The following is a 6541-nucleotide window of genomic DNA, read 5'->3' on the forward strand; positions in this document are numbered from 1 at the left end:
TGTGTGTCCACGCTTGTGTTCCAGGCTTCATAGGGCTTTGAGGGAGAGGCCACCCTCTTGGGATGCAAGTCAGGTTGCCATGACAACCACTGCAGGTGCACAGCACCTCCAATCTTTTCTGCTTCCCCCTCCACAGCCACTCTGACCAATTCTGGGGGAGACACCATCTCTCTGATGGGAGTCTCCCCAACCGCACCCCAGGCTACCACCCCTGTCCCTTGCCTGCCTTCTCAGGAAGCCCCAGGGCTCAGGAGGGGGCCAGGGACAAGGAAGAGCCCTGGGAAAGGATTCCTCTTTCAAGCCCAGGTTCCTCTAGGGGCTTAGTGCTAATGAGTTGATATTGCCTGTCACCTTTGATTTGGGCAGATGGAGGTTTCTGAAGCTTGGGTAATCAAAGAGTCAGGACCCCCTACTGGCTTTGTGTACCTCCCTCCTGCCCTGGGAAGATCCCTGGCTCCTTCTCTGAGGGTGGCACTGGTCAGCGCAGCCTGGGGCATTTCCTGTTTATGGGCTTAGAAGGGCAAGTGGAGGGGACCTCAGTCTGGGCATCTGGCCCAGATTTGGGGGTGAGGGTGAGTTGGAGGGACACTGATGGTACCAGCAGGCCCTGGGAAACTCCCATGGCTCAGCTATTCCTGGTGGGTTTCTGCATTCCACCCACTCTGGCCCCAAACCCAAATTCCAAGTGTAGACTTGCTCAGGGTGGAGCCTGTCCTTGGCTTTCTATTCCAGGCTTGACCTCCTTCTGCTCAAAGGCACCTGCCTCTAGCCCCTCTGGGGGCCTGGGTCCTTTCCCCCAAAGCCCATGCCTCATGGCTCCAGCTCCATCTACCTCCATCTCAGCTCCCTCCTCACATCCCCCTCTTCCCCAGTCTCCCTCTCATCCCTATCCCACCCACGCCCCTCACTTTCCACACCTCCTTCCCCCTCTCCACCACAACCCTTCCCACCTGTATCCCTACTCACCTGTGGCTGCCCTCCCTCTGCCTCCCTTTTCTTGCTCTGGCTGCAGACTCCCCAAGCAGATTTCCTCCCATTCATTCATTCATTCATTCAGGGATGGTAAATAAGTTGAACAAGATTCTTGCCTCCTGCAAGCTTTTATTCTAGTGGGAAGAGACAGAAATTGAACAAGTAAACAAATAAATGAAATAATGATAGACTGGCCAAGGTCAAGGAAAAGGATAAAGGGGAATCTGTGACAGAGATCACAAGGGCACTTTCTAATCCCCCAAATAGATGTGGAGTCAGGAAAAGGACCGTGGAGAGCAGCCGACAGGGGCCACCTGGAGGCAGAGATTTGGCAGAGGCCGTCCCCCAGGTCATCTGTAAGCAGTGGACACGGAAGCTACTAGACCCTGCTGCTCTCCGCCCATTCACCCCCTGCTCAGATAGATGCCTTGCTCTTCAGTCAACCATGACGGACAGAGACAGAAAATCGGAGAGACCTCCTTCCCGCCAGCCCCGCCTTGGCCCCCACCCCATCAGCTCTTGCCAACTACGTGGCTCTCCTGATAACACTGAGATGAGGGCCAAGAGTACCAGTCCCGGGGCATCTAAAGCGGGAGACTGAGTACACGGGCAAGAAAAACATGACCATGTCAAAATACAGCCTCAAACCTGAACAAACTACCACAGCTGTTAAGAAATTAAATATGCAAGTGCTGAGGGAACTTGGGAAGGCTCCTGGCCAGGAAAGGGGTCACTGCAGGCAGTTTTCCAGGGGTGCAGGGGGAATGAGCACGTGGAACGGCTCCAAGCCACGTGGAGTCCAGAGCACAGCTCGGGGACTTTGCCCTTCCCGGTGCTGCAGCCCCATGAAATATTTAGGCTTCTGGACTCTGCTCATCCCATCTTGTCCTCCTCAGCAAGTGCACTTCCCCTACATGATTTATGGCTGTCCCCTTTCGTCTTCTTCCAGGCCTGCAGAGGAGGGAAAACCCAGTCCCCAGACTGGAGAAGGGTATGTCCCGAACCCCTACCCCCGTGGGCAGGGGCAGGATCCAAGCCTAACCTCCTATTCCATACTCATCCCCCACAACGGGGACACCCACCCATAGAGGGGAGCCTTGAGAGAAAGGTCACGGGGCTGAGTCTGGGAACTGAGAGGTAATTTAGGGGCCGCAATAATGGGGAAGCAGAAGAAGGAGAAGGGAAAGATGCACACGTCCTGGTTCCCAAAGGGCCTGGGAAAGGAAAGGAGCTGGCGACTGAGGATAAAAGCTGCGTTCGTCGAGCACTTAATAACTTCCCGCGCTAAGCAGCTCACATGCATCACCCTCTTACACCCACACTACAAAGTTAGGATCTCTCGTCCCCATCTCACAGCTGGAGAAACTGCTGCTCAGAGAGGCTAAGCCGCTTGTCTAAGGCAATCCAGACAGTCCAGTTCCAGAGGCCAAGCTCCACATACTCCAGAGATGTGATGACACTTGGTTAGGGGAGGGAGATGGGCACAGAGGTGGGTGTGTGTCTGTTGGGGGGAAGTCATGCCTGGGCAGTGTCTGCCCCCTTCCCTCTTACTCCCAAAAGATGAGGCAGCTCTCAGTATAATCCGGCCCCCCTGCCTCTCCTCCACTCCAAAGTGGATCAGCCCCAGCCAGCACTCCAAAATCTTCAGCTGTTTATGAGGCAAACATTGTTGGCCAGAGATTGGGAGACCCTAAAGAAGGGGGGAAAGAAAGATGAAGAGACAGAGAAGGAGAGAAGGAGAGAGAGTAAGAGAGAGCTAGAGGAAGAGACAGACACTGAGCACAAGGCAGGTGTGTGTGACGGAACACGAGTGACAGCTGGGCGGGGGTATTAGAGTGACCCACAGCCTGGACAGTTATAGCCCAGCCCATCCACTGGATGGTGACAGAAAGGATGGAAGGTGATAGAAGGAACTCCCACTCCCCACCCCCACTCAGCTTCCTTTCCTCCCGCCCTTCCCCCTTCACACCCTAGCTTCTCCTTCCCCTCCCCCACTGTCTTCTCCAGAACAATTCTAATTAGACTAAGTGACTAAGAGCTGGTTTCGGCCTGAACAGCCAATTAGGCCAGGAAGAGGGAAAGTAGCTCCCCTAAGTCTCCTATCCCTACCCACACACCTCCTCTGCCTTTGACCCAGACCAAGTATTCTTAGTCCAAAACTCCAGACTCACTCAAGTTCCCCTGGTCCTGCTCCTCCCTCACTGCCCACTGGGCCCCTATGACCTGTGTCCAGACAGCCCTCAGCCCACTGCTTACTGCCCACCTTGAGGTCCTCCATTCTTGAGGCCCTGAGTCCATTCGAGTCTTCCTGGCAGAGGGTGCAAGGAAAGAGAGGGGGCCTCCTTGGGAGGCTAGCTTTCTGAGTCTCTTTATTTCTGATGCTGCTCCTCTCTCTCTCTTTCCCTTCCTCTGGCACTTATTTCTAACATCCATGGACCAGGCCTTCTGGTTGCCATGGAGACATAACGTGCAGCTGGATGTGAGCGGGTGAGAGGAGCTGTGTGCGCTGTGCGGCACGGGTGGCTGTGTGTGAAACGTATCCACGTGTAAGGAAGCTTTCCTCAAGGTCTCCCTGAAGTGAGATCCCAGCTGAGGGGGAGACTCCAGAGGGCCCCAGTAACCCTCAACCACTGCAGGTCACATACTAAATCATGTTCAATCCAGGCTCTTAATCAGCAGATTCTGGGCAGGTGCCCAAGCTGCCCCTCCTGTCCAAGGAGAGGATTGGGAACCCCAGGAAAGGAACAGAAGTGGGCAGAGATCCTTTCCTGTATAGAACAGCTGGAGGGAAGATTAAGCTGTGCAGATGGGCAGGCTGAGAAGAGGCCAAAAGCACCCCCTCACAACACACTCCAGGGGATCGGGGTGGGGAGGTTGACCCAGCAAGCCGTAAATTCCCCTCCATTTGTTTACTTCCCCTAGTATTTATCCAGGAGGTGGTGAGAAGTCAGAGACCTAGGTTCCTGCCCTCAGGAAGCCTAGCATCTTAGAGGAATCATGCTAACTTCCTTATTGTCTCCCATCTCGGGGCATTGGCAGCTGCAGTTTTCTGTACCCGGAATACTCTGTCCTGAGCTCTAAATCTTCAGGTTCCCTTAGAGAAGCTGCCAGGGCCACACTGAGTAAGGCAGCCCCCTTCTCTCCCCCACCTCCAGTTATCCTCCTTTGTGTCCCACTGTTTGTTTCTTTCACAGCGCTTTAACACAACCTATAATTACCTCATTTGTTTGTTTATTGTCTGTCTTCTCCACTGGAATGGAAGTTCTAAGAGACTTCCATAGCAGGGACCATGCCTGTCTAATTCAGTGCTGTAACGCCAGCAGCTGGCACAGAGCCTGCCCCATAGTAGGTGTTAAATATGTGTTAAATAAAAGAGTGGACACATGATTTCATTGAAGCCCCACAATGATCCTCGGTGATGGTAAGCATTATTAGCTCTATTCTACAGATGAAGAAACCAAGGCACAGTCACCTGCCCAAGCTCATACCAGTAGGAAGTGCTACAGATTTCTAATGTAGGTCTCTCTAACTCCAGGTGTGATGGAAGGATGTGGGGACCGAATTTCCTAATATACACTGTACCCTGGTTCCTCTTCCTTGCTGTCTGTAGGTATATGCCTCCACCTCCAACCCAGGCTCTCCAGAGAAACCTCGGCAGAGAAGGCAAGAGGACAGTTAGAATCTGTAAAGAACGTAAATCTGACCTTTTCTTTTAGAGGCTTAGAATCCCTCAGTGGCTCCCTTTCCTTCCTTAGGTTGACCAGCAGGCCCTGCTAGCTCTGGCCCCTGCCTTCCTCTTCAACTTCTCCTGCCCTCCTGAACTACCTCACCTTCTCCTTCTGTACCTCCAGGCCCTTACACACACTGCTCCATCAGCCTGGGATACAGACCCCTTCCTCAGTGGGCTCTTCCCCATCTGCCCTTTAGAACTCAGCTCTGGTACCACCTCTTCCAGGAAGCCTGCTGGACGGTGCTGGAGGAGACACCTCCTTTGGCTCTCTAGCCTGAATTTACGGCTCAGGGCAGGGCTGAACACGATGTGGTCATTGTTTACCTGTCTGCCTCTCCCACAGAGACCGTGAAATGTTTGTGGTATGAATGAACCAACCAGGGACAGGATTCTAGTACCCTAGTCCCTTGACCCCTGATATAATTGCCAGGGCTTGACCTCAACAGGAGGAGCTCCTCTCCTCACCCCTCACTGTCTGGCCAAGTCAGGGGCAGAGATGACATGGGGCCCTCCTGCTGACTCAGTGCCTCCTGTGATGAGGAGGTGAGGCCTCAAGGTTAGGGGCAGGTCTCCCTTGCCACAAGTAGAGGGTGGGCTGGAGATTCTGTAACTGGAGGATCGGTGGGGAGCACGGAGTTGCACACTGAGCCAGGGAGCTGACCTCACCCCTTGTGGATTCAGAGGCTGTCAGAGGGGCTTCTGCCCTTCCTTTCAGGCGCCCACCCCCCCACCACCGCCAGGCTCTCTGGGGCGCGACTGATCCAGGCCTGATCTTGGTAGTGTCTTCACGCTGCCCCCCACCCCCGCCGGCCCCCACCTCTTCCGCACAGCAGATCCAACCAACTTGTCTCCGACTGTAGCGAGGGGACGTGGGGAGGGTCCAGGCCCTAAGAAGCCCGGAGTATGGGAATGGATAAAGGGGCCCCCACGACCCCCGCCGTACCGGCGGTCGATCGGGGTTTACACGGAGGCTCATCCAGGATTAGTCCCTGCTCTCGACTAATCCCAGCAGCTGAACCAACCCCGGGGTCCGGGAGCCAGGCCCACGCTGCGCGAGAGGGGGTAGACGGCGCGCGGGCTGAGCGGAAGCGCACGCGGAGGGAGGGGCGCCCCGGGAGGCGGGGCCGGGAAACCGGCTGATCCGGTCTCTGTTCTACGACCTCTCCGGAGCCGGTGTTTACCCGGCAGCCGGACTGAGGAGGCCGGGGCCGCTCGGGCCCGGAAGCAGGGGAGGGGAGCGCAGTCGTGGACGGGGGCTGAGACCTTTTCGGGTCCCCGTACATCGACTTCCAACCCTCGTTCCTGAGCGTGAGAGGGAGCGACAGACAGATGTCTCCCGTCCCTTCTCCTATCCAGTTCCACGATTCAAACTCGTTGCTGAATGAGGGGTGCGTGAACGGATACATGCCCCCTGGAAGAAGGCAGCGCAGCTTACTTAACCCTCCGCAGCGCGGCGCGCCCCCCAAGCCTAACCCCTAGCCTGCATGTCAGCTCCGGTGGGAATGGGGTTGCTGGGAGCGGATCGGGCCCAGCGGATGGCACGGGGGCCACTTTGAGGCGTATGAAGTAGATGTCTGTCCTCAGGGTCCGTCCTCTTGCCCCCAACCCTGCGTGGACCGATTAATCCCAGTATGGGTTTCGATCCCTCTTCTCCCGTCCGCGTCCCCCGGCCCCCCTCCAAGGTCTCTACCCCAGACTTAGCCTCCACTCTCCCCGGGACGCAGGCCCGAGGGCCCAGAAGAAGCCAAGTGGGGTCCGGTTTTCACACTTTTATTGTAAAGCTCGGGAATAATTACACGGGTCTTTCATTGACAGCTCAGCAAACAAACCGGAAACAAC

This window comes from Neophocaena asiaeorientalis, unplaced genomic scaffold, assembly GCF_003031525.2.
Source record: "Neophocaena asiaeorientalis asiaeorientalis breed wild unplaced genomic scaffold, Neophocaena_asiaeorientalis_V1.1 scaffold204, whole genome shotgun sequence".
NCBI classification, from domain to species: domain Eukaryota; kingdom Metazoa; phylum Chordata; class Mammalia; order Artiodactyla; family Phocoenidae; genus Neophocaena; species Neophocaena asiaeorientalis.